This window comes from Lampetra fluviatilis, chromosome 62, assembly GCF_964198595.1.
Source record: "Lampetra fluviatilis chromosome 62, kcLamFluv1.1, whole genome shotgun sequence".
Classification (NCBI taxonomy): Eukaryota; Metazoa; Chordata; class Hyperoartia; order Petromyzontiformes; family Petromyzontidae; genus Lampetra; species Lampetra fluviatilis.
Window position 1 is genome coordinate 6754197 of NC_136336.1, and position 27490 is coordinate 6781686.

Here is a 27490-nt window from a genome sequence, read left to right on the forward strand (position 1 = left end):
TTCCTAGCCATCGTGATGATGATGAGAGAGAAAGACACGCAAACTCCAAATATACAGCAGCAGGCGTCATGGTCGGGATCGAACACACGACCTCCTGTATACCACGCGAGGTAGTTAACATCTCCTAGCCACCGTGATGATGATGATGAGAGACACGCAAACTCCAAATATACAGCAGCAGGCGTCAGGGATGCGATCGAACCCACGACCTACAGTATACCAGGCGAGGTAGTTAACATCTCCTAGCCACCGTGATGATGATGAGCGAGACACGCAAACTCCAAATATACAGCAGCAGGCGTCAGGGGTCGGGATCGAACCCATGCCCTCCTGCCTACCAGACGAGGTAGTTAACATCTCCTAGCCACCGTGGCGCCCCCTATCGCGTGTCCCAATGTCACTCACGTCAGTGGCGAGCTACACCTCGAATCCCCGCCACGTCCCTCCTCCACTAGGTCGACTCGGCCATAAATGAGCGGCCTCCTCGTGCGGTGCGTAAAACATCGCTACCGGGGGAAGACACTGGCGGCTGTGCGCTGTTTCCAAGTGCGGTGAGCGCGTAGCACCACCTGGTGTCTTTGTAAGAAGATGCCAATTTAAAACTGTTGATTAGGAGAATAAATAAATATTCTCAAGGAGGCCCACTCTCCCCACTGACCTCTCTGTGCGATGGAGAAGGTCCAGTGCCCGAAACGTCGCGGGTTTGTGTATATATTCGTGCATGCACAGACACTCCGGAGATAGGTTCTACAAATCATCACGAGCCATGGTGCATCCACTGCTGGATGAATATCTCCCCATCATCAGGAGTCATGGACTATCCACTGCTGCACGAAGACTTCTCCATCACCACCACGAGTCATCTATCCACTGCTTCATGGGTAAACGGCCAGAACTAGTGGGGGGTGAAGGCCAGTTTACCCACTCGATCACTCAATCGCCCGCTCACACACTCGCTCACCCACACACTCGCTCCCTCACCCACTCTCCCACCCACTCTTCCACTCAATCACCCACCCACCCGCTCGCTCAGAATCAGCGTAAAACGGCCAGAACTCGTTGGGGGTGACTGCCAGCCTGGAGGAGGCGAATTTCAACGACGCGCAACGTGAACCACCTCGCACGACTCCCCCCATCGTCTTCTTAGCAAAGTCAAAACGTTCTTCCGTCCTCTGGTGGCTCAGCGTGGTAGCAAAAAATCGCGATCGCACCGCCCTGGGCCTGTCCAGGTACGTGCTGCACCACCACGCGGAGCACGTGGTGCACACCACGTGGTTTGGCGAAGACCAGACGCGCGACTTCGTGACATCAACATGGCAGTGTGTGCGCGCGTGTGTGGGATAGCATCGTCAGAATCATCAACATCATCAGCATCATCAGCATCGTCAGCATTATCATCAACATCATCAGCATCATCAACATCATCATCAACATCATCATCAACATCATCATCAACATCATCATCAACATCATCATCAACATCATCATCATCAGCATCGTCAGCAGCAGCCATGGTCAATCCACCGCTGGATGAGAGGCGTGTTGAACTCCGTTTAGAAGCAGTCTACCGTCGCGACCAAAATCGTTCTTGATAAAAATGTATTTTGTTGGGTTAGATTGCGTAAATATAAATGTGTCGTACTCCAACTGTGAACGTCGTAGTGGGTTTACTCTCCGACACACAACCGGTTAGTGCTGTACTAGTCACGAACTGACCACGTTCTGTTTACGTGACAACCCTCACTTACTGGCTGTGTCGGGTGGTGGCGGGTTCAACGACACATTTATATTTTTAACACGATCTAACCCATAACCCCCCCCCTCTCTTCCGTGTTGAACTCCGTTGCACTCACCCTGAAAGCACGGGTTGTGGATGACGAGGGACCGATCTTCGCCCTCACCAGAATCATCAGCATCGCCGTAGCCACTACCGCGGCCGACGAGGTCGCGAGGGTGCTCTCCGTGAAGACATCCAAGCACCGCAAACATCTTCACGCCTCTCTCCCTCTCTCTCTCTTGTTCCCCTCCTCTCTTTACCTGTACGTGTGTTGAACTTCTTTCGCACCGTACGTAGCCAACCGTGCTGAATAGAGCTCACTTCCACGCGATCTCACTCCACCTGCCTTTCGCTCCCTCTCCCTCGCTCTTCCTCTGTCTGCACGATCTGCCTCTCTTTCTCTCTCTCTTCCCTCGAACCCTTTGCTTGCGATCGACCTCGCCACACTCCACAAGCCCTCCACCAGCGCCACCACCTCCCTCCTGTTGCCTCTCTCCCCACCTCTCCACCCACCCTGGTCTCTCTCTCCCCTCCTCTCCACCCACCCTGGTCTCTCTCTCCCCACCTTTATACCCACCCTGGTGTGTCTCTCCCCACCTTTATACCCACCCACCTCCCTCCTGGTCTCCCTCTCCCCACCTCTCCACCCACCCTGGTGTGTCTCTCCCCACTTTCTACCCACCCACTCCACCCTCCCTCCCACCCACCCTGCTCTCTCTCTCCCCACCTCTGCACCCACCCACTTTCCTCCTGTTGCCTCTCTCCCCACCTCTCCACCCACCCACCCTGGTCTCTCTCTCCCCACCTCTCCACCAACCCTGGTCTCTCTCTCCCCACCTCTCCACCCACCCTGGTGTGTCTCTCCCCACCTTTCTATCCACCCTGGTCTCTCTCTCCCCACCTTTCTACCCACCCTGGTGCCTCTCTCCCCAACTTTCCACCCACCTTGGTCTCTCTCTCCCCACCTCTCCACTCCACCCACCCACCCTGGTGTGTCTCTCCCCACCTTTCTACCTACCCACCTCCCTCCAGGTCTCTCTCTCCCCACCTCTCCACCCACCCTGGTCTCTCTCTCCCCACCTTTCTACCCACCCTGGTGCCTCTCTCCCCACCTTTCTACCCACCCTGGTGTCTCTCCCCACCTTTATACCCACCCACCTCCCTCCTGGTCTCCCTCTCCCCACCTCTCCACCCACCCTGGTGTGTCTCTCCCCACTTTCTACCCACCCACTCCACCCTCCCTCCCACCCACCCTGCTCTCTCACTCCCCACCTCTCCACCCACCCACCCTGGTGCCTCTCTCCCCACCTCTCTCCCCACCTCTCCACCCACCCTGGTGTGTCTCTCCCCACTTTCTACCCACCCACTCCACCCTCCCTCCCACCCACCCTGCTCTCTCACTCCCCACCACTCCACCCACCCACCCTCCCCCCTAGCGCACTGCCCCACCAACTCCTCTGGCTGCAGACGGGAGCGGCTCCAGCGAGCGCCGTTGACGCTAGCTCCGTGCGCTCTGTGACCTCCGCATTCATCTGCCGCGTGAGGGCGGGTGAGTTGATGTGGTGGGAGGCGATGGGCTGGGTCGCCGTGTATATTCATTGATCGGATCGGGTGTGTGGGTGGGGGTGGGGGGATATTCATTGATTGAGTGGGGCGGGGGGAGGGGTCGGTGTAGCCAAGCGGTTCGCGCGCTGCTCGAAGGGGCCGTCCATAAATGACGTCACGCGATTTTGGACGATTTTTGACCCCCCCCCATCGTCACGCAGCGTCACAAAAAGTCAGACCCCCCCTCAAATATGACGTCACAAAGCTCTGCCCCCCAAAAAAAATAAAACATGCTTCAAATCGCTTTAAACTATTGTTATTGTAGTGCGTATTTAATGTGGCGCTGCACTCTGATGTTGTAGGAGAAAACATTTATTTAAAAGTCGATTTAATTAGGTAAAACGTTTTATCTATATTTATTTAAAGTTGCGCATTTTGATGTGACGTCACATTTCTCAACCCCCCCCCCCCCTCGTCACACATCGTCACAAATGTCTGACCCCCCCCCCCAAGTGCGTGACGTCATTTATGGACGGCCAACACCGTCACTGATTATGCTCTCTGTACGTCAGCATGCACGTATCGTGAACTTCTTTCGCACCGTACGTAGCCAACCGTGAACATCCGAGCAGCTCATGGGCCCTCCCCTACGTCGATTAATTGATGGGGTGGAGGGAGGGTGGGGGGCGTGGGGGGGAGGGGCGTGTCTGAATTCATTTGGTGGAAGTGGAGGGAATAGGGGCGGGGTGGAGGGGGTGGGTGGGGAGGAGGGGGTGGGTGAGTGGGGAGGAGGGGCGGGGTGGAGGGGGTAGGAGGGGGTGGGTGGGTGTGGGTGGGTGAGGGTGGGTGAGGGTGGGTGTGGGTGAGGGTGACGGTGGATGACGGTGGGTGAGGGTGACGGTGGGTGAGGGTGACGGTCGGTGAGGGTGACGGTCGGTGAGGGTGACGGTCGGTGAGGGTTAGGGTGAGGGTGGGTGAGGGTGTTTGAGGGTGAGGGTGGGTGAGGGGGAGTGAGAGTGAGGGTGGGTGAGGGTGGGTGAGGGTGTGTGTGGGTGAGGGTGGGTGAGGGTGTGGGTGTGAGTGAGGGTGTGTGAGGGTGAGAGTGGGGGAGGGTGAAGGTGGGTGAGGGTGGGTGTGTGTGTGTGTGTGAGTGAGTGAGGGTGTGTGTGTGTGTGTGAGTGAGGGTGAGTGAGGGTGTGTGTAAGTGTGTGTGTCTATGAACTGACTGGGTGGCGGTGCGGGTCGCTGCCGCACCCACGTGGTGGCGACTGGAGCGAGCGGGAAGAGAGCGGATTTTGTGATGAAGAGTTCAGGGGTCGAGGATGGAGGGTGTGGCACACACATTCACCACATTCACCACAACACCACGACACGCGCATACACACAGCGACCGTGTCGACAAAACAATGAGGCAGGACATTTGACACATCACATCAGTAATTTGAGCAGCCCGTTTCAGGCTGTCGGCCTGATGACGCTAGTTGTAATTACTGGCGAAACGTCGTACTCGGATTGTAAATGTTGTGGATTTGCTCTCCAACAAACCGGTTATGATTTACTAGTATACTACACTATACACTACACTACTATAAACTACACTATACACTAGTGCTGTACTAGTGACGAATTGGCACGTTCTGTTCACGTGACAAACCTTACTAGTTGGCTGTGTCGAGTGGTGGCGGGTTTAACCACGCACATTTACGCGTTCCCAAAAAAACCTACACTACGGATATTGCTCGCGAAAGCCGAGAGTCGTAAGTTCAACCGCCGCGCAATAGATGGCAGTGGTGGCATCTACATCTGCATAACGTGAAGAACCAGTGGCATCTACATCTGCAGAACCAGTGGCATCTACATCTACAAAACGCAAAGAACCAGTGGCATCTACATCTGCAGAACGTGAAGAACCAGTGGCATCTACATCTGCAAAACGTGAAGAACCAGTGGCATCTACATCTGCAGAACGTGAAGAACCAGTGGCATCTACATCTGCAGAACGCGAAGAACCAGTGGCATCTACATCTGCAGAACGTGAAGAACCAGTGGCATCTACAGTATGAAGGCCGGAACGGTACACGAGGGGGTGGGTGGGCCAGGCCCCCAGTTAGGGTGACGATGTTTACACACCGCGCCAGGTACTAATTTCAGGCTGAGTCGACCTAGGGGAGGCCCAGGACCGGTTTAGATAACCGTCACTGGTGTTGGCCATGAGCGGGAATCGAACCCGGGTCGCCAGGTTCATAGCGCAGCGCGCTAACCGCTACACTACCGCTCCCCAGGACAGTGAACTGAACCACCCACAACCCCCAACCTCTCACCCACCTCTCACCTCCCTCCTCACCAAGGACTTGCCCTGGCATGCCTAGCGGAGTGTTCGACTGGACACCCATTCGTGAGTTGCAGGCGCCCAGAAGAATTGTTCTATCCAGCAGTGGCTTGAACTTGGATATAAGGCGTGCCCATTTGTTTTAACTGCCGCGTCGGGAAATCGAATCGCACGCAGCTAGAGAAACAATTGCGTAGCTGGTCTTGGCTCAACACATCCCAATGTTGAAAGATTTACGACACACATTTCACTTACACGATCTGGTCTCAAAATCAACGTGGAATCATACTCAATTGTTGTTTCTTTCGGTAAAGTCACGTAGATAGAAAAAAATAATTAAAATAAAAAATACATAAGAAGTAATAAAAGCAAAGAACACGACCAAAATAGTAAAATAAAATTTTAATGAAAATGAATTACAATTTAAAAAATGCAAATAAATGATTATTATATTATTTTCAATTTATTTTAATTTTAATTAATATTAAACATTTTGATTGTGGTTTTTTGCTTTTATTATTTTCAAAAAAAAATTTCCTTATTTTTTTCTATCTACGTGACTTCACCGAAAGAACCAAGAATATTCATTCCTGCAGTCACGAAAGTTGTAAGTCAAAATCCATACTCAATTGGAAACGAAGACAAAGATCACCCGTATAGCCTTTCATCGATTTTTGGGCAAAGTGCACTATTTTTGGTCGTGAACGGGAATGGAACTCAGGTTCGTAGCGCAGCACGCTAACCAATGCGCCACCGTTCCCCGCGTAAAAAAAGACAAAGCCCCCCCCCCCCCCTTATAGCCTCAACGGACTGTTGGGGCAAGTGCTGTGAGCGAGCAGCACCTATGGAGGTCGGCACTGTGGCACACGAGGGGGTGGGTGGCCAGCACCACGCCCAGCCACCTCTTTGTCTTCCCATCTCTGTCTGTTGCACTTACATCTCAATTGGCGCAAATGCGGTTGGGCCTTTGCACGTGTAAATACATCGTTTACAAATGTGCATCAAACGTCGACAAAGGGGCATGCACGAGGGGGCCGGTTGGGCGGGCGAGGTGGCCGTACCCACCACTTTACCCCACCACCACACGCGATCTGCCAATTGAATGACGGTCAATCTAGATTTGAAGCTTTCGTGACTGCAGGAATCCATACTTTCTGGCTCTTTCGGTAAAGCCACGTAGGTATAAAATAAAATAAAAATAAAAAAATAATCACGACGTTTCGATTGCAACGCAACACATCGTCATCAGGTGGGAAAACCACAGGAAAAAAATTCTTGCTGTGGTTTTCCCACCTGATGATGATTGCTTGTGGTGTTGCAATCGAAACGACGTGATTTTTTATTTCATTTTATACCTACGTGACATTACCGAAAGAACCAAAGAGTATATTTGCATGGTTGTCGGTATTCCCTTTATAGACCCTTTCTTTTCAACATGCACGTAGCCTGGTACATACGCAGTGTGTAGTAAAACACCCAGGAGCACATTAGGTAAAGTTATTCGTGTAGTTACATTGTAAACTAACAGGTGCCCACTCCACACACAAATACACAGTATACAAGCAAGTACACATTTACACGCGCATGCACCCATCGCAATGTCAATATCTGGCATTCCGCACAGACTCGCGTCGGTTAGACGACGGCGCTGTGCCAGGAGAAGTGCACATCTAGTTGTAAAGACTCGCTGCAGGCGGGAAGTCACGGGGCAGGCCCAGGTCCAGAACGAGCGAAACGGAGCAATTGAGACAGAGACAAACAAGTTGAACGAGACAGACAATACAAACGAGACAGACAATACAAACGAGACAGACAATGCAAACGAGACAGACAATATAAACGAGACAGACAATACAAACGAGACAGACAATATAAACGAGACAGACAATACAAACGAGACAGACAATATAAACGAGACAGACAATGCAAACGAGACAGACAATACAAACGAGACAGACAATGCAAACGAGACAGACAATATAAACGAGACAGACAATACAAACGAGACAGACAATACAAACGAGACAGACAATACAAACGAGACAGACAATACAAACGAGTCAAAAAATACAAACGAGACAGACAATACAAACGAGACAGACAATACAAACGAGACAGACAATATAAAAGAGACAAAACAATACAAACGAGTCAAAAAATACAAACGAGACAGACAATACAAACGAGTCAAAAAATACAAACGAGACAGACAATATAAAAGAGACAAAACAATACAAACGAGGCAGCAGAACGTGTTTAGTTTCCCCATCAGCACCGCTGATGTAGTGGTATCATGGAAGATTCCCATTCTTTCGGCCCGGGTTCGATTCCCGAGTGGTGCAAGACATCAGAATCTTAGTCCATGTTGGACGAGGTCTTCAATTATTGCTGGGACCTTGGTGATTAGAGAGACCGCATCAAAGCTGACGAGGAAATCATCAGAGGACAGCGAAGTGTGTTCTTGATTAGAGAAACCAAGTGAACTGAGTTAAGTACTGCTGAGGCAGGTCTTGCCAGTGAACGGAAGAAAGGTATCAGACAGAAAACGGGCCAGTTTGTAGGTGGGTGAGTTGATAGTGGAGACGAATGGGCCGAAGCGGAGTTGCCATCTTTATGGATCTTGGGAAGACCATAGAATCTGGGTGGTTTAGCCCAAGCCCGAAGGTTTTAGGGTGAGCCGTTTGACTGGTTCGATTAGAGAAATCGAACTGGTAATGATATTCTATGAGACCTCCTTTACCAGTGGCAAAATATAGTAGTAGGTTTTTACGCTTTATTGCAAACATGATGCCTTGTATGAAGGTGTCAGTTTTGTACCAGTTTAAAGGGTAAAAACGTACTACTATATTTTGCCACTGGTAAAGGAGATGTCTCATAGTGTAAATGCTTACCCCGAGCTCTCAATACTCTGATAGTGCGCTGTTTTTGAGTTCTACGCCTTTTGGCGTCATCTGGTCCAGCACCAATGGAGACTAGGCTCTAAGAAAAGCTGTCTCGGGTGTGGACCAATCAACTTCAAGGACAGTGCATATCAGTATCATCATCAGAGTTGCTTCTTTTTGTTTGCATTTTGACTGCTTGTGTTGCGGTTATTGCAAACATGATGCCTTGTATAAAGGTGTCAGTTTTGTACCAGTTTAAAGGATAAAAACCTACTACCATGGTTGGCAATGATATTGTTGGTTTTTCTACTGGGTCGTACCAGCGTGTGTTAGTTGCACATTCCACTCGTTGGAAATGTTGTACATTCACTCCTCTGCCACCATCACCCCGCACCCTCTCTGCTTCTCCTCCCTGGCTCCTCCCCCCCTCCTCTCTTGCCGTATATAATATCGTGTTACGAACGGCTCTTGTCCACTACAGTAATTGTATTTCTTGCTGTGGGTTTCCCACCTGATGACGGAAGCTTGCGTTGCTTCCGAAACGTCGTGATTTAATGTATTTTTTGATTATTTTAAATTTTTAATTTTTAAAAAAATTATAATAAAGTTTTTAAATTTCATTTTATACTTACGTGACTTTACCGAAAGAAGCAGAGAGTATGGAACATTGCAGTCACGAAAACTTAAGATCTAAACTGAGCCGTCACCACTTCAGCTGGCCTGCATGTGCACCTAGCCGGGTACATCATCGGGATGACATCAGCGCCACTTAGTGGCGGATGGCAGTGATTGTTGTTGCTGTTGCGGCTAAACACGTGTACGTACCTGCACATGCGCACGTGCCTACGAGGGAAAAATGTATCTGTACATGCATGTTTAAAATGTAACTCCACGAACAATTTAAAACATTATGCCACCATGTGCTTGTACTGTACACTGAGTACGTGCCAGGCTACGTGCGTGTTTTTAACGTGGGGTCTTTAAAGGGACTAAAGATAAAACAAGATTCTTGCACCGCCCGGGAATCGAACCCGGGTCGAAAGAATGGGAATCTTCCATGATACCACTACACCAGCGGTGCTTGTGGAGAAACGGCACACGTTCTGATGTCTCGTTTGTATTGTCTGTTTCATATTCTATGGTCTTTTTGGTAAACTCACGTAGAACGAAAAAATAATAACAATAAAATAATAAAAATGTGAATAAAGTGAGTAAAAATAAAAATCAAATATCACGACGTTTCGATCGCAACGCAAGCAGTCGTCGTCAGGTTGTTTTTTTACTCGTTTGTATTGTCTATCTTCTTTGTATTGTTTAAATTGTGTGTCTCATTTGTATTGTCTATCTTCTTTGTATTGTTTAAATTGTGTCTCATTTGTATTGTATGTCTCCTTTGTATAGTTAGTCTTGTTTGAATTGTGTGTCTCGTTTGTATTGTTTTGTCTCTTTTGTATTGTCTGTCTCGTTTGTATTGTTCTGCCTCGTTTGTATTGTTTGTTTGGTCGACCTTTTTCTATTGTTTGTCTCGTCTGCACTTTGTGTTGTCTGTGTCGTCTCTATTTTTATTTTTCGTTTGGTTTGCTTGACTCGTTAAAATTGTCTGTCTCATTTGTATTCTCTGACTCGTTTGTATCGTGTGTCTCGTTTGTATTGTTCTGACTCGTTTGTATTGTTTGAATCGTTTGTATTCTGTCTCGTTTGTATTGTGTCTCGTTTGTATTGTTCTGACTCGTTTGTATTGTCTTTCTCGTTTGTATTGTTTACACCTGTTTCGTTTGTATTATTTTCATATTGTGTGTACATTGTGTGTATACTGTGTGTATTCTGTGTGTATGTTATTTGTGTACATGTCTCTGTCTCGTTCGTATTGTTTAGCCCTGTCTCGTTGTTGACGTGCAATTCGCTCTGGGCCTGTCCCGTGACGTCCTGCCAGCAACGAGCCGTCACCACTTCAGCTGGCCTGCATGTGCACCTAGCCGGGCACAGCGTCGGGATGGCATCAGCGACACTTAGTGGCGGATGGCAGTGATTGTTGTTGTTGTTGTTGCAGCTATATGTGTATGTACCTGCACATGTGCATGTGCCTACGGGCGCAAAATAACGTGTGTACATGCGTGTTTAAAATCTAACTTCACGAACAATAAAAAAAATATTATGCCACCATGTGCTTGTACTGTACATGAGTATGTGCCAGGCTACGTGGGTGTTTGTAACGTGGGGTCTTTAATGGAACTAAAGATAATTATAAAACAACATTCTTGCACCGCCCGGGAATCGAACCCGGGTCGAAAGAATGGGAATCTTCCATGATACCTCTACACCAGCGGTGCTGATGGGGACATCCAAACACGGCCTGCTGTCTCGTTTGTATTGTCTGACTCGTTTGTATTGTTCTGTTTTGTTTGTATTGTCTGACTCGTTTGAACTGTTTTGTCTCTTTTGCATCGTTCTGACTCGTTTGTATTGTCTGACTCGTTTGTATCGCTTTTCTCCATTGTCCTGGGCCTGTCCCGTGACTTCCCGCCAACAGCGAGTCTTCAAAATGTCACTTGGACTTGATGTGCACTCGCCTGGCACAGCGCCGTGGTGTGGTCAACGCGACTCGGTGATGAATGGGAGCTGTCGTTGATATTGCTCAGTGCATGTCTTTGTGTGTGGATACGACGCGTCAAAATAGTGTGATTAAAATGTAACTTCACGAACATGTTAAAATAATATACAAAGCATGTGCTTGTACTGTACAATGAGCATGTACCAGGCTACGTTCATGTTTAGAAGACTGGGGTCTGTCAAGGGAATACCGACTACTATTAAAAACAACATCCTCGTTGATTCTTTCAGTAAAGTCACGTAGGTATAAAATAAAATAAATCACGCTTGTGTTGTGCCCGAAACGTCGTGCTTTATTTTATTTTCTACCTACGTGACTTTACCGAAAGAACCAAGGAGTATGGATTCCTGCAGTCACGAAAGCTTCAAATAAAAATACCACTACACCAGCGGTGCTGATGTGGAATCTAAACACGTTCTGCTGTCTCGTTTGTATTGTTTTGTCTCTTTTGTATTGTCTGACTCATATTCTATAGTTATTTCGGTAAAGTCACGTAGAAAGGGAAAAAAATGAAAACAATGATAAAATAATTAAAATGAGAATAAAGTGAGTAAAATTATAAAAAAATATCACGACGTTTCGATCGCAACACAAGTGGTCCTCGTCAAGTTATCAGAGTGTGTTTTTTTGTTTGCATTATGACCACAAGTATTGTGGTTAATGTACACATGATTCGTTGTAAAAAGGTTTCAGGTGTATTGCCAGAAAACAGGGGAAAACCCCTTTTATTATATTTTGATGCTGGAAAAGGAGGTCCAATGATGCGACTAACGAGAATTTTAAAACAACATTCTTGCACCGCCCGGGAATCGAACCCGGGTCGAAAGAATGGGAATCTTCCATGATACCACTACACCAGCGGTGCTGATTGGGGAAACTCAACACGTTCTACATCATGAGACCTCCTTTGCCAGTACCAAAATATACTAATAGGGGTTTCCCCTTTTTTCTGGCAACAAAACTGACACCTTTTGCAAGGAATCATGTTTACATTAACCACAATACTTGCAGTCAAAATGCGAACAAAAAACAATACTCTGATAACACTGGTCAACACACTTTTTCTGGCATAAGGTATTCCAACGGTTTTAAGGTAATTTTGGGGTGCTGATTCCAAATCTGGCATCAGTTTTTGTCTATCACATCAGGTATTTGAGAAATCAAATATTGCATTTTCAATAAAAACTGCAAAAGAAAAATATTCAATAAATGATGATATCTACATAAAATTATATTATAAACATACTATCCTAAAAATACAGCACCATATTTTAACACTAAAGCAGTCACTGACTCGCAACAACTTGCAATCATAAGTGACAGAGTTAATTTTGGGTAAAATCAATGACAATGGGATATGCCGATAGCATAAAATTAGATGTGATAGAGCAAATCTGAGATCAGATTTGGAATCAGCACCCTGAAATCAGTCTAAAACAGCTGCAAAAGTCCAGGCCAGAAAAATATGTTTTTTCTTGTTGACCAGTGTAATGTGTGCATTGTCCTTTAAACTCATTGGTCCACACCAGAGGCAACTTTCCTTAGAGCCGAGTCTCATGGTGTCCGACCAGATGACGCTCGTTCTGGACCTGGGCCTGTCCCGTGACTTCCTGCCGATAGCGAGTCTTTACAACTAGATGTGCACTTCTCCTGGCACAGCGCCGTCGTCTAACCAACGCGAGTCTGTGCGGAATGCCAGATATTGACATTGCGATGGGTGCATGCGCGTGTAAATGTGTACTTGCTTGTATTTGTGTGTGGAGTGGGCACCCGCTAGTTTACAATGTAACTACACGAATTACTTTACCTAATGTGCTCTTGGGTGTTTTACTACACACTGCGTATGTACCAGGCTACGTGCATGTTGAAAAGAAAGGGTCTATAAAGGGAATACCGACGACTATAAAATAAAAATATGTTTGCACCGCCCGGGAATCGAACCCGGGTCGAAAGAATGGGAATCTTCCATGATACCACTACACCAGCGGTGCTGATGAGGCAGCTACACGCGGCCTGCTGTCTCGTTTGTATTGTTCTGTCTCGTTTGTATTGTTCTGTCTCGTTTGTATTGTCTGACTCGTTGGTTTCGCTTTTCTCAATTGTCCTGGGCCTGTCCCGTGACTTCCCGCCAACAGCGAGTCTTCAAAATGTCACTTGGACTTGATGTGCACTCGCCTGGCACAGCGCCGTGGTGTGGTCAACGCGACTCGGTGATGAGTGGGAGCTGTCGTTGATGTTGGTCAGTGTATGCACGTGTCAACGCATGTCTTTGTGCGTGGATACGATGTGTGTCAAGATAATGAGTGTATACTGTGTGATTAAAATGTAACTTCACAAACATATTAAAATTATATACAAAGCATATGCTTGTACTGTACAATGAGCATGTACCAGGCTACGTGCATGTTTAGAAGACTGGGGTCTGTAAAGGTAATACCGACTACTATTAAAAACAACATACTCGTTGATTCTTTCGGTAAAGTCACGTAGGTATAAAATAAAATAAATCACGCTTGTGTTGTGCCCGAAACGTCGTGCTTTATTTTATTTTATACCTACGTGACTTTCCCGAAAGAACCAACGAGTATGGATTCCTGCAGTCACGAAAGCTTCAAATAAGAATAAAACATGTTTGCACCGCCCGGGAATCGAACCCGGGTCGAAAGAATGGGAATCTGCCATGATACCACGACACCAGCGGTGCTGATGGGGAATCTAAACACGTTCTGCTGTCTCGTTTGTATTGTTTTGTCTCTTTTGTATTGTCTGACTCATATTCTATAGTTTTTTCGGTAAAGTCACGTAGAAAGGGAAAAAAATGATAACAATGATAAAATAACTAAAATGAGAATAAAGTGAGTAAAAATTATTAAATTATCACGACGTTTCGATCGCAACACAAGTGGTCCTCGTCAAGTTATCAGAGTGTGTTTTTTGTTTGCATTATGACCACAAGTATTGTGGTTAATGTACACATGGATTCGTTGTAAAAAGGTTTCAGGTGTATTGCCAGAAAACAGGGGAAAACCCCTTTTATTATATTTTGATGCTGGCAAAGGAGGTCTAATGATGGGACTAACGAGAATTTTAAAAGAACATTCTTGCACCGCCCGGGAATCGAACCCGGGTCGAAAGAATGGGAATCTTCCATGATACCTCTACACCAGCGGTGCTGATTGGGGACACTCAACACGTTCTACATCATGAGACCTCCTTTGCCAGTACCAAAATATACTAATAGGGGTTTCCCCTTTTTTCTGGCAACAAAACTGACACCTTTTGCAAGGAATCATGTTTACATTAACCACAATACATGCAGTCAAAATGCGAACAAAACACAATACTCTGATAACACTGGTCAGCACACTTTTTCTGGCATAAGATATTCCAACGGTTTCAAGGTAATTTTAGGGTGCTGATTCCAAATCTGGCATCAGTTTTTGTCTATCACATCAGGTATTTGAGAAATCAAATATTGCATTTTCAATAAAAACTGCAAAAGAAAAATATTAAATAAATGTGGATATCTACATAAAATTATATTATAAACACACTATCCTAAAAATACAGCACCATATTTTAACACTAAAGCAGTCACTGACTCGCAAAAACTTGCAATCATAAGTGACAGAGTTAATTTTGGGTAAAATCAAAGAAAATGGGATATGCCGATAGCATAGAATGAGATGTGATAGAGCAAATCTGAGATCAGATTTCGAATCAGCACCCTGAAATCAGTCTAAAACAGCTGCAAAAGTCCAGGCCAGAAATTTTTGTTTTTTTGTTGACCAGTGTAATGTGTGCATTGTCCTTTAAACTCATTGGTCCACACCAGAGGCAGCTTTCCTTAGAGCCGAGTCTCATGGTGTCCGACCAGATGACGCTCGTTCTGGACCTGGGCCTGTCCCGTGACTTCCCGCCTGCAGCGAGTCTTTACAACTAGATGTGCACTTCTCCTGGCACAGCGCCGTCGTCTAAGCAACGCGATTCTGTGCGGATTGCCAGATATTGACATTGCGATGGGTGCATGCGCGTGTAAATGTGTACTTGCTTGTATACTGTGTATTTGTGTGTGGAGTGGGCACCCGCTAGTTTACAATCGAACTACACGAATAACTTTACCTAATGTGCTCTTGGGTGTTTTACTACACACTGATTATGTACCAGGCTACGGGCATGTTGAAAAGAAGGGGTCTATGAAGGGAATACCTTCGACTATAAAATATGTTTGCACCGCCCGGGAATCGAACCCGGGTCGAAAGAATGGGAATCTTCCATGATACCACTACACCAGCGGTGCTGATGGGGACAGCTACACACGGCCTGCTGTCTCGTTTGTATTGTTTTGTCTCGTCTGTCCTTTGTGTTGTCTGTGTCGTCTCTGTTATATTTCTCGTTTGGTTTGCTTGACTCGTTCATATAGTATCTTTTTCGTATTGTCTATTTCGTTTGTATTGTATCTCTCGTTGGGATTGTATTTCTCGTTTGGATTGTTTACCCCCGTTTCGTTTGTATTATTTTCATATTGTGTGTACATTGTGTGTATACTGTGTGTACAGATAGTCCCTGAGTTACGATGGTCCGACTTACAAAATTTCGTTCTTACGATGGCGCGGCAGGCAAACGCACGTAGCCTGGTACAGACTCAGTGTACAGTATCATCACACCATTGAATAATATTATAATATTTGAAGTTCTTGAAGTAAAACTTTACACACATTATTTTTGCACACATAGGCACGTGTACATGTGCACATAGACATATAGCACCGCAACAACAACAACCACTGCCATCTGCAAATAAGTGGCGCTGATGGCATCCCGATGCTGTGCCCGGCTAGGTGCACATGCAGGCCAGCTGAAGTGTTGAAGGCTCGTTGCTGGCAGGAGGTCACGGGACAGGCTCAGAGCGAATTGCACGTCGACAACGAGACAGGGCGAAACAATACGAACGAGACAGAGACATGTACACACATAACATACACACAGTATACACACAGCATACACACAACATACACACAGTATACACACAGTATACACACAATGTACACACAACATACACACAGCATACACACAATGTACACACAATATGAAAATAATACAAACGAAACTGGGGTAAACAATTCAAACGATTCAAACAATACACACGAGACAGACAATACAAACAAGACACACAATATCAACGAGTCAAGCAAACTAAACGAGAAATAAAAACAGAGACGACACATTTCGATTTAAAGCTTTCGTGACTGCAGGGATTCATCTGTCTCCCCGACAGACCTGGTCTTCACCTGAGGACGGCTGCTTGCGTTGTGGCCGAAACGTCGTGAGAATTATTTTAATATGTTTAATTTTTATTATTTTATTACTTCCCTTCTACGTGACTTTACCAAAAGAACCAAGAAGAGACGACACAGACAACACAAAGTACAGACGAGACCAAACAATACAAACGAGACAGCAGAACGTGTGCAGCTGTCCCCATCAGCACCGCTGGTGTAGTGGCATCATGGAAGATTCCCATTCTTTCGACCCGGGTTCGATTCCCGGGCGGTGCAAGGATGTTGTTTTAAAATTCTCGTTCGTCGCATCATTAGACCTCCTTTGCCAGGACCAAAATATAATAAAAGGGGTTTTCCCCTCTTTTCTGGCAACACACCTGAAACATTTTTACAACGAATCATGTGTGCATTAACCACAATACTTGTGGTCATAATGCAAACAAAAAACACACTCTGATAACTTGATGAGGACCACTTGTGTTGCGATCGAAACGTCGTAGTAATTTTTACTCACTTTATTCTCATTTTAATTATTAAATTATTGTTATCATTTTTTTCCCTATCTACGTTACTTTATCGAAAGAACTATAGAATATGAGACAGACAATACAAAAGAGACAAAACAATACAAACGAGACAGCAGAACGTGTGTAGATTCCCCATCAGCACCGCTGGTGTAGTGGTATCATGGAAGATTCCCATTCTTTCGACCCGGGTTCGATTCCCGGGCGGTGCACGAATGTTGTTTTATAATTATCTTTAGTCCTTTTAAAGACCCCACGTTATAAACACGCACGTAGCCTGGTACATGCTCATTGTGTAGTGAAACACCCAAGAGCACATTAGAAAAGTTAAACAAAAACATTGGCACTGTCTCTGTGTGTCTCTGTGGTATCTCTCTCTGCGTATGTGTCTCCGGTTCTGTGTTTAATCTCTCTCATAAATTTAGCAATCTTTGGAAGAACGTAATCAAGCAGGTAGGGTGTTGACTGTTATGTTAGCCCACTATTTGTGTTGCATTGTATTTCTAAGTTTACGAGGCTTTGTTTTCTCTTTCATTTGTACCTGATGGTGATTGCTTGTATTGCAATCGAAACGTCGTATGCTATTATTTAATTTAATATTTTCTCTTTCTACCGTGACTTTTACCGAAAGAACCCAAGAGTGAGACGAACAATACAAAGGATACAGACAATCCTCACGAGACACGAAACAAAGGAGACAGACAATACGAACGAGTAAAAAACAACAACCTAATGACGACCGCTTGTGTTGCGGTCGAAACCTCGTGATATTTGTATTATTTTACTCACTTTATTCACATTTTAATAATTTCATTATTGTTATTATTTTTCCTATCGGCGTGACATTATCGAAAGAACCATAGAATATGAGTCAGACAATACAAAAGAGACAAAACAATACAAACGAGACAGCAGAACGTGTTTAGATTCCACATCAGCACCGCTGGTGTCGTGGTATCATGGAAGATTCCCATTCTTTCGACCCGGGTTCGATTCCCGGGCGGTGCAAACATTTATTTTTATTTCATAGTCGTCGGTATTCCCTTTATAGACCCCTTTCTTTCAACATGCACGTAGCCTGGTACATACGCAGTGTGTAGTAAAACACCCAAGAGCACATTAGGTAAAGTTATTCGTGTAGTTCCATTGTAAACTAACAGGTGCCCACTCCACACACAAATACACAGTATACAAGCAAGTACACATTTACACGCGCAGACACCCATCGCAATGTCAATATCTGGCATTCCGCACAGACTCGCGTTGGTTAGACGACCGCGCTGTGCCAGGAGAAGTGCACATCTAGTTGTAAAGACTCGCTGTTGGCGGGAAGTCACGGGACAGGCCCAGGTCTAGAACGAGCGTCATCTGGTCGAACACCATATGAGACTCGGCTCTAAGGAAAGCTGCCTCTGGTGTGGACCAATTAGTTTCAAGGACAATGCACACATTACACTGGTCAACAAAAAAACAAAAATTTCTGGCCTGGACTTTTGCAGCTGTTTTAGACTGATTTCAGGGTGCTGATTCCAAATCTGATCTCAGATTTGCTCTATCACATCTCATTTTTATGCTATCGGCATACCTCATTTTCATTGATTTTACCCGAAATTAACTCTGTCACTTATGATTGCAAGTTGTTGCGAGTCAGTGACTGCTGTAGTGTTAAAACATGGTATTGTATTTTAGGATGGTGTGTTTATAATATCATTTTATGTAGATATCTACATTTACTTAATATTTTTCTTCCGCAGTTTTTATTGAAAATGCAATATTTGATTTCTCAAAACCTGATGTGATAGACAAAAACTGATGCCAGATTTGGAATCAGCACCCCAAAATTACCTTAAAACCGTTGGAATACCTTATTCCAGAAAAGTGTGTTGACCAGTGTTATCAGAGTATTGTTTTTTGTTCGCATTTTGACTGCAAGTATTGTGGTTAATGTAAACATGATTCCTTGCAAAAGGTGTCAGTTTTGTTGCCAGAAAAAAGGGGAAACCCCTATTAGTATATTTTGGTACTGGCAAAGGAGGTCTCATGATGTAGAACGTGTTGAGTTTCCCCAATCAGCACCGCTGGTGTAGAGGTATCATGGAAGATTCCCATTCTTTCGACCCGGGTTCGATTCCCGGGCGGTGCAAGAATGTTGTTTTATAATTATATTTAGTTCCATTAAAGACCCCACGTTAGGAACACGCACGTAGCCTGGCACATACTCATGTACAGTACAAGCACATGGTGGCATAATATTTGTTTTATTGTTCGTGAAGTTAGATTTTAAACACGCATGTTATTTTGCGCCCGTAGGCACATGCACATGTGCAGGTACATACACATATAGCTGCAACAACAACAACAATCACTGCCATCCGCCACTAAGTGTCGCTGATGGCATCCCGACGCTGTGCCCAGCTAGGTGCACATGCAGGCCAGCTGAAGTGGTGACGGCTCGTTGCTGGCAGGAGGTCACGGGACAGACCCAGAGCGAATTGCACGTCGACAACGAGACAGGGCTAAACAATACGAACGAGACAGAGACATGTACACACATAACATACACACAGTAGACACACAGTATACACACAATGTACACACAATATGAAAATAATACAAACGAAACTGGGGTAAACAATTCAAACGATTCAAACAATACACACGAGACAGACAATACAAACGAGAAAGACAATACAAGCGAGACAGACAATACACACGAGACAGACAATACAAACAAGACACACAATATCAACGAGTCAAGCAAACTAAACGAGAAATAAAAACAGAGACGACACATTTCGATTTAAAGCTTTCGTGACTGCAGGGATTCATCTGTCTCCCCGACAGACCTGGTCTTCACCTGAGGACGGCTGCTTGCGTTGTGGCCGAAACGTCGTGAGAATTATTTTAATATGTTTAATTTTTATTATTTTATTACTTCCCTTCTACGTGACTTTACCAAAAGAACCAAGAAGAGACGACACAGACAACACAAAGTACAGACGAGACCAAACAATACAAACGAGACAGCAGAACGTGTGTAGCTGTCCCCATCAGCACCGCTGGTGTAGTGGTATCATGGAAGATTCCCATTCTTTCGACCCGGGTTCGATTCCCGGGCGGTGCAAGGATGTTGTTTTAAAATTCTCGTTCGTCGCATCATTAGACCTCCTTTGCCAGGACCAAAATATAATAAAAGGGGTTTTCCCCTCTTTTCTGGCAACACACCTGAAACATTTTTACAACGAATCATGTGTGCATTAACCACAATACTTGTGGTCATAATGCAAACAAAAAACACACTCTGATAACTTGATGAGGACCACTTGTGTTGCGATCGAAACGTCGTAGTAATTTTTACTCACTTTATTCTCATTTTAATTATTAAATTATTGTTATCATTTTTTTCCCTATCTACGTTACTTTATCGAAAGAACTATAGAATATGAGACAGACAATACAAAAGAGACAAAACAATACAAACGAGACAGCAGAACGTGTGTAGATTCCCCATCAGCACCGCTGGTGTAGTGGTATCATGGAAGATTCCCATTCTTTCGACCCGGGTTCGATTCCCGGGCGGTGCAAGCATTTATTTTTATTTCATAGTGGTCGGTATTCCCTTTATAGACCCCTTTCTTTCAACATGCACGTAGCCTGGTACATACGCAGTGTGTAGTAAAACACCCAAGAGCACATTAGGTAAAGTTATTCGTGTAGTTCCATTGTAAACTAACAGGTGCCCACTCCACACACAAATACACAGTATACAAGCAAGTACACATTTACACGCGCAGACACCCATCGCAATGTCAATATCTGGCATTCCGCACAGACTCGCGTTGGTTAGACGACCGCGCTGTGCCAGGAGAAGTGCACATCTAGTTGTAAAGACTCGCTGTTGGCGGGAAGTCACGGGACAGGCCCAGGTCTAGAACGAGCGTCATCTGGTCGAACACCATATGAGACTCGGCTCTAAGGAAAGCTGCCTCTGGTGTGGACCAATTAGTTTCAAGGACAATGCACACATTACACTGGTCAACAAAAAAACAAAAATTTCTGGCCTGGACTTTTGCAGCTGTTTTAGACTGATTTCAGGGTGCTGATTCCAAATCTGATCTCAGATTTGCTCTATCACATCTCATTTTTATGCTATCGGCATACCTCATTTTCATTGATTTTACCCGAAATTAACTCTGTCACTTATGATTGCAAGTTGTTGCGAGTCAGTGACTGCTGTAGTGTTAAAACATGGTATTGTATTTTAGGATGGTGTGTTTATAATATCATTTTATGTAGATATCTACATTTACTTAATATTTTTCTTCCGCAGTTTTTATTGAAAATGCAATATTTGATTTCTCAAAACCTGATGTGATAGACAAAAACTGATGCCAGATTTGGAATCAGCACCCCAAAATTACCTTAAAACCGTTGGAATACCTTATTCCAGAAAAGTGTGTTGACCAGTGTTATCAGAGTATTGTTTTTTGTTCGCATTTTGACTGCAAGTATTGTGGTTAATGTAAACATGATTCCTTGCAAAAGGTGTCAGTTTTGTTGCCAGAAAAAAGGGGAAACCCCTATTAGTATATTTTGGCACTGGCAAAGGAGGTCTCATGATGTAGAACGTGTTGAGTTTCCCCAATCAGCACCGCTGGTGTAGAGGTATCATGGAAGATTCCCATTCTTTCGACCCGGGTTCGATTCCCGGGCGGTGCAAGAATGTTGTTTTATAATTATATTTAGTTCCATTAAAGACCCCACGTTAGGAACACGCACGTAGCCTGGCACATACTCATGTACAGTACAAGCACATGGTGGCATAATATTTGTTTTATTGTTCGTGAAGTTAGATTTTAAACACGCATGTTATTTTGCGCCCGTAGGCACATGCACATGTGCAGGTACATACACATATAGCTGCAACAACAACAACAATCACTGCCATCCGCCACTAAGTGTCGCTGATGGCATCCCGACGCTGTGCCCAGCTAGGTGCACATGCAGGCCAGCTGAAGTGGTGACGGCTCGTTGCTGGCAGGAGGTCACGGGACAGACCCAGAGCGAATTGCACGTCGACAACGAGACAGGGCTAAACAATACGAACGAGACAGAGACATGTACACACATAACATACACACAGTAGACACACAGTATACACACAATGTACACACAATATGAAAATAATACAAACGAAACTGGGGTAAACAATTCAAACGATTCAAACAATACACACGAGACAGACAATACAAACGAGAAAGACAATACAAGCGAGACAGACAATACACACGAGACAGACAATACAAACAAGACACACAATATCAACGAGTCAAGCAAACTAAACGAGAAATAAAAACAGAGACGACACATTTCGATTTAAAGCTTTCGTGACTGCAGGGATTCATCTGTCTCCCCGACAGACCTGGTCTTCACCTGAGGACGGCTGCTTGCGTTGTGGCCGAAACGTCGTGAGAATTATTTTAATATGTTTAATTTTTATTATTTTATTACTTCCCTTCTACGTGACTTTACCAAAAGAACCAAGAAGAGACGACACAGACAACACAAAGTACAGACGAGACCAAACAATACAAACGAGACAGCAGAACGTGTGTAGCTGTCCCCATCAGCACCGCTGGTGTAGTGGTATCATGGAAGATTCCCATTCTTTCGACCCGGGTTCGATTCCCGGGCGGTGCAAGGATGTTGTTTTAAAATTCTCGTTCGTCGCATCATTAGACCTCCTTTGCCAGGACCAAAATATAATAAAAGGGGTTTTCCCCTCTTTTCTGGCAACACACCTGAAACATTTTTACAACGAATCATGTGTGCATTAACCACAATACTTGTGGTCATAATGCAAACAAAAAACACACTCTGATAACTTGATGAGGACCACTTGTGTTGCGATCGAAACGTCGTAGTAATTTTTACTCACTTTATTCTCATTTTAATTATTAAATTATTGTTATCATTTTTTTCCCTATCTACGTTACTTTATCGAAAGAACTATAGAATATGAGACAGACAATACAAAAGAGACAAAACAATACAAACGAGACAGCAGAACGTGTGTAGATTCCCCATCAGCACCGCTGGTGTAGTGGTATCATGGAAGATTCCCATTCTTTCGACCCGGGTTCGATTCCCGGGCGGTGCACGAATGTTGTTTTATAGTTATCTTTAGTCCTTTTAAAGACCCCACGTTATAAACACGCACGTAGCCTGGTACATGCTCATTGTGTAGTGAAACACCCAAGAGCACATTAGAAAAGTTAAACAAACACATTGGCACTGTCTCTGTGGTATCTCTCTCTGCTTATGTGTCTATGGTTCTGTGTTTAATCTCTCTCATAAATTTAGCAATCTTTGGAAGAACGTAATCAAGCAGGTAGGGTGTTGACTGTTATGTTAGCCCACTCTCTGTTTTGTATTGCATTGTATTTCTAAGTTTACGAGGCTTTGTTTTCTCTTTCATTTGTACCTGATGGTGATTGCTTGTATTGCAATCGAAACGTCGTATGCTATTATTTAATTTAATATTTTCTCTTTCTACCGTGACTTTTACCGAAAGAACCCAAGAGTGAGACGAACAATACAAAGGATACAGACAATCCTCACGAGACACGAAACAAAGGAGACAGACAATACGAACGAGTAAAAAAACAACAACCTAATGACGACCGCTTGTGTTGCGGTCGAAACGTCGTGATATTTGTATTATTTTACTCACTTTATTCACATTTTAATAATTTCATTATTGTTATTATTTTTCCTATCGGCGTGACTTTATCGAAAGAACCATAGAATATGAGTCAGACAATACAAAAGAGACAAAACAATACAAACGAGACGGCAACACGTGTTTAGTTTGCACAGAAGCACCGCTGGTGTAGTGGTATCATGGAAGATTCCCATTCTTTCGACCCGGGTTCGATTCCCGGGCGGTGCAAACATTTAATTTTATTTCATAGTCGTCGGTATTCCCTTTATAGACCCCTTTCTTTCAACATGCACGTAGCCTGGTACATACGCAGTGTGTAGTAAAACACCCAAGAGCACATTAGGTAAAGTTATTCGTGTAGTTCCATTGTAAACTAACAGGTGCCCACTCCACACACAAATACACAGTATACAAGCAAGTACACATTTACACGCGCAGACACCCATCGCAATGTCAATATCTGGCATTCCGCACAGACTCGCGTTGGTTAGACGACCGCGCTGTGCCAGGAGAAGTGCACATCTAGTTGTAAAGACTCGCTGTTGGCGGGAAGTCACGGGACAGGCCCAGGTCTAGAACGAGCGTCATCTGGTCGAACACCATATGAGACTCGGCTCTAAGGAAAGCTGCCTCTGGTGTGGACCAATTAGTTTCAAGGACAATGCACACATTACACTGGTCAACAAAAAAACAAAAATTTCTGGCCTGGACTTTTGCAGCTGTTTTAGACTGATTTCAGGGTGCTGATTCCAAATCTGATCTCAGATTTGCTCTATCACATCTCATTTTTATGCTATCGGCATACCTCATTTTCATTGATTTTACCCGAAATTAACTCTGTCACTTATGATTGCAAGTTGTTGCGAGTCAGTGACTGCTTTAGTGTTAAAACATGGTGCTGTATTTTAGGATAGTGTGTTTATAATATCATTTTATGTAGATATCTACATTTATTTAATATTTTTCTTCCGCAGTTTTTATTGAAAATGCAATATTTGATTTCTCAAAACCTGATGTGATAGACAAAAACTGATGCCAGATTTGGAATCAGCACCCCAAAATTACCTTAAAACCGTTGGAATACCTTATTCCAGAAAAGTGTGTTGACCAGTGTTATCAGAGTATTGTTTTTTGTTCGCATTTGACTGCAAGTATTGTGGTTAATGTAAACATGATTCCTTGCAAAAGGTGTCAGTTTTGTTGCCAGAAAAAAGGGGAAAAACGCTATTAGTATATTTTGGTACTGGTAAAGGAGACCTCATGATGTAGAACGTGTTGAATGTATCCATCAACACCGCTGGTGTAGTGGTTTCATGGAAGATTTCCATTCTTTCGACCCGGGTTCGATTCCCGGGCGGTGCACGAATGTTGTTTTATAATTATCTTTAGTCCTTTTAAAGACCCCACGTTATAAACACGCACGTAGCCTGGCACATGCTCATTGCACCTAACAAGCACACGTTTGCACAATATTTTAAGTTGTTCTTGAAGCTACATTTGTATCACACTTCCACAAGTTAATTTTGCGCCCATATGCACGTGCACATATGCACATAGACATATATCACCGCAACAACAACAACAACCACTGCCATTTGCCACTAAGTGGTTCTGATGCCATCCCGATGCTGTGCCCGGCTAGGTGCACATGCAGGCCAGCTGAAGTGGTGACGGCTCGTTGCTGGCAGGAGGTCACGGGACAGGCTCAGAGCGAATTGCACGTCGACAACGAGACAGGGCGGAACAATACGAACGAGACAGAGACATGTACACACATAACATACACACAGTAGACACACAGCATACACACAACATACACACAGTATACACACAGTATACACACAATGTACACACAACATACACACAGTATACACACAGTATACACACAATGTACACACAACATACACACAGTATACACACAGTATACACACAATGTACACACAACATACACACAGTATACACACAGTATACACACAGTATGCACACAACGTACACACAGTATACACACAGTATACACACAATGTACACACAACATACACACAACATACACACAGAATACACACAGCATACACACAATGTACACACAATATGAAAATAATACAAACGAAACTGGGGTAAACAATTCAAACGATTCAAACAATACACTCGAGACAGACAATACAAACGAGACACAATATCAACGAGTCAAGCAAACTAAACGAGAAATAAAAACAGAGACGACACATTTCGATTTAAAGCTTTCGTGACTGCAGGGATTCATCTGTCTCCCCGACAGACCTGGTCTTCACCTGAGGACGGCTGCTTGCGTTGTGGCCGAAACGTCGTGAGAATTATTTTATTGTTTAATTTTTATTATTTTATTACTTCCCTTCTACGTGACTTTACCAAAAGAACCAAGAAGAGACGACACAGACAACACAAAGTACAGACGAGACCAAACAATACAAACGAGACAGCAGAACGTGTGTAGCTGTCCCCATCAGCACCGCTGGTGTAGTGGTATCATGGAAGATTCCCATTCTTTCGACCCGAGTTCGATTCCCGGGCGGTGCAAGGATGTTGTTTTAAAATTCTCGTTAGTCGCATCATTAGACCTCCTTTGCCAGGACCAAAATATAATAAAAAAGGGTTTTCCCCTGTTTTCTGGCAACACACCTGAAACATTTTTACAACGAATCATGTGTACATTAACCACAATACTTGTGGTCATAATGCAAACAAAAAACACACTCTGATAACTTGATGAGGACCACTTGTGTTGCGATCGAAACGTCGTGATATTTTAATAATTTTTACTCACTTTATTCTCATTTTAGTTATTTAATTATTGTTATCATTTGTTTCCCTATCTACGTGACTTTATCGAAAGAACTATAGAATATGAGTCAGACAATACAAAAGAGACAAAACAATACAAACGAGACAGCAGAACGTGTTTAGATTCCCCATCAGCACCGCTGGTGTAGAGGTATCATGGCAGATTCCCATTCTTTCTACCCGGGTTCGATTCCCGGGCGGTGCAAACATGTTTTATTCTTATTTGAAGCTTTCGTGACTGCAGGAATCCATACTCGTTGGTTCTTTCGGTAAAGTCACGTAGGTATAAAATAAAATAAAGCACGACGTTTCGGTCACAACACAAGCGTCATTTATTTTATTTTATACCTACGTGACTTTACCGAAAGAATCAACGAGTATGTTGTTTTTAATAGTAGTCGGTATTACCTTTACAGACCCCAGTCTTCTAAACATGCACGTAGCCTGGTACATGCTCATTGTACAGTACAAGCATATGCTTTGTATATAATTTTTATATGTTTGTGAAGTTACATTTTAATCACACAGTATACACTCATTATCTTGACACACATCGTATCCACGCACAAAGACATGCATTTACACGTGCATACACTGAGCAACATCAACGACAGCTCCCACTCATCACCGAGTCGCGTTGACAACACCACGGAGCTGTGCCAGGCGAGTGCACATCAAGTCCAAGTGACATTTTGAAGACTCGCTGTTGGCGGGATGTCACAGGACAGGCCCAGGACAATTGAGAAGAGCGAAACAAACGAAACAGACAATGCAAACAAGACAGACAATACAAACGTGTCGGTACAATACAAACGAGACAGCAGGCCGTGTATGGCTACCTCCATCAGCATCGCTGGTGTAGTGGTATCATGGAAGATTCCCATTCTTTCGACCCGCGTTCGATTCCCGGGCGGTGCACGAATGTTGTTTCATAATTATCTTTAGTCCTTTTAAAGACCCCACGTTATAAACACGCACGTAGCCTGGTACATGCTCATT

The 27490-nt window shown here is 44.4% G+C and overlaps 22 non-coding genes across 22 annotated transcripts; 15 read left to right on the top strand and 7 right to left on the bottom strand.

The window, feature by feature from the left end:
• Positions 1-7922: 7922 nt before the first annotated feature.
• On the top strand, positions 7923-7993 carry TRNAG-CCC (transfer RNA glycine (anticodon CCC)). Its single transcript has one exon. It is a non-coding gene; the product is annotated as a tRNA-Gly (tRNA).
• A 1550-nt stretch (positions 7994-9543) lies between these two features.
• On the bottom strand, positions 9544-9614 carry TRNAG-CCC (transfer RNA glycine (anticodon CCC)). The gene has a single exon. It is a non-coding gene; the product is annotated as a tRNA-Gly (tRNA).
• Positions 9615-10792: 1178 nt separating this feature from the next.
• TRNAG-CCC (transfer RNA glycine (anticodon CCC)) lies at positions 10793-10863 on the bottom strand. Its single transcript has one exon. It is a non-coding gene; the product is annotated as a tRNA-Gly (tRNA).
• A 1075-nt stretch (positions 10864-11938) lies between these two features.
• TRNAG-CCC (transfer RNA glycine (anticodon CCC)) lies at positions 11939-12009 on the bottom strand. The gene has a single exon. It is a non-coding gene; the product is annotated as a tRNA-Gly (tRNA).
• A 1055-nt stretch (positions 12010-13064) lies between these two features.
• On the bottom strand, positions 13065-13135 carry TRNAG-CCC (transfer RNA glycine (anticodon CCC)). The gene has a single exon. It is a non-coding gene; the product is annotated as a tRNA-Gly (tRNA).
• Positions 13136-13777: 642 nt separating this feature from the next.
• On the bottom strand, positions 13778-13848 carry TRNAG-CCC (transfer RNA glycine (anticodon CCC)). The gene has a single exon. It is a non-coding gene; the product is annotated as a tRNA-Gly (tRNA).
• A 398-nt stretch (positions 13849-14246) lies between these two features.
• On the bottom strand, positions 14247-14317 carry TRNAG-CCC (transfer RNA glycine (anticodon CCC)). The gene has a single exon. It is a non-coding gene; the product is annotated as a tRNA-Gly (tRNA).
• A 1056-nt stretch (positions 14318-15373) lies between these two features.
• TRNAG-CCC (transfer RNA glycine (anticodon CCC)) lies at positions 15374-15444 on the bottom strand. The gene has a single exon. It is a non-coding gene; the product is annotated as a tRNA-Gly (tRNA).
• A 1187-nt stretch (positions 15445-16631) lies between these two features.
• Positions 16632-16702, top strand: TRNAG-CCC (transfer RNA glycine (anticodon CCC)). Its single transcript has one exon. It is a non-coding gene; the product is annotated as a tRNA-Gly (tRNA).
• Positions 16703-17091: 389 nt separating this feature from the next.
• Positions 17092-17162, top strand: TRNAG-CCC (transfer RNA glycine (anticodon CCC)). Its single transcript has one exon. It is a non-coding gene; the product is annotated as a tRNA-Gly (tRNA).
• Positions 17163-17887: 725 nt separating this feature from the next.
• On the top strand, positions 17888-17958 carry TRNAG-CCC (transfer RNA glycine (anticodon CCC)). The gene has a single exon. It is a non-coding gene; the product is annotated as a tRNA-Gly (tRNA).
• A 1064-nt stretch (positions 17959-19022) lies between these two features.
• Positions 19023-19093, top strand: TRNAG-CCC (transfer RNA glycine (anticodon CCC)). The gene has a single exon. It is a non-coding gene; the product is annotated as a tRNA-Gly (tRNA).
• Positions 19094-20003: 910 nt separating this feature from the next.
• On the top strand, positions 20004-20074 carry TRNAG-CCC (transfer RNA glycine (anticodon CCC)). The gene has a single exon. It is a non-coding gene; the product is annotated as a tRNA-Gly (tRNA).
• A 389-nt stretch (positions 20075-20463) lies between these two features.
• Positions 20464-20534, top strand: TRNAG-CCC (transfer RNA glycine (anticodon CCC)). The gene has a single exon. It is a non-coding gene; the product is annotated as a tRNA-Gly (tRNA).
• A 1064-nt stretch (positions 20535-21598) lies between these two features.
• TRNAG-CCC (transfer RNA glycine (anticodon CCC)) lies at positions 21599-21669 on the top strand. The gene has a single exon. It is a non-coding gene; the product is annotated as a tRNA-Gly (tRNA).
• A 910-nt stretch (positions 21670-22579) lies between these two features.
• Positions 22580-22650, top strand: TRNAG-CCC (transfer RNA glycine (anticodon CCC)). Its single transcript has one exon. It is a non-coding gene; the product is annotated as a tRNA-Gly (tRNA).
• A 389-nt stretch (positions 22651-23039) lies between these two features.
• Positions 23040-23110, top strand: TRNAG-CCC (transfer RNA glycine (anticodon CCC)). The gene has a single exon. It is a non-coding gene; the product is annotated as a tRNA-Gly (tRNA).
• A 721-nt stretch (positions 23111-23831) lies between these two features.
• Positions 23832-23902, top strand: TRNAG-CCC (transfer RNA glycine (anticodon CCC)). Its single transcript has one exon. It is a non-coding gene; the product is annotated as a tRNA-Gly (tRNA).
• A 1063-nt stretch (positions 23903-24965) lies between these two features.
• TRNAG-UCC (transfer RNA glycine (anticodon UCC)) lies at positions 24966-25036 on the top strand. The gene has a single exon. It is a non-coding gene; the product is annotated as a tRNA-Gly (tRNA).
• A 1120-nt stretch (positions 25037-26156) lies between these two features.
• On the top strand, positions 26157-26227 carry TRNAG-CCC (transfer RNA glycine (anticodon CCC)). The gene has a single exon. It is a non-coding gene; the product is annotated as a tRNA-Gly (tRNA).
• Positions 26228-26625: 398 nt separating this feature from the next.
• On the top strand, positions 26626-26696 carry TRNAG-CCC (transfer RNA glycine (anticodon CCC)). Its single transcript has one exon. It is a non-coding gene; the product is annotated as a tRNA-Gly (tRNA).
• Positions 26697-27338: 642 nt separating this feature from the next.
• Positions 27339-27409, top strand: TRNAG-CCC (transfer RNA glycine (anticodon CCC)). The gene has a single exon. It is a non-coding gene; the product is annotated as a tRNA-Gly (tRNA).
• The last annotated feature ends 81 nt before the right edge of the window (positions 27410-27490 follow it).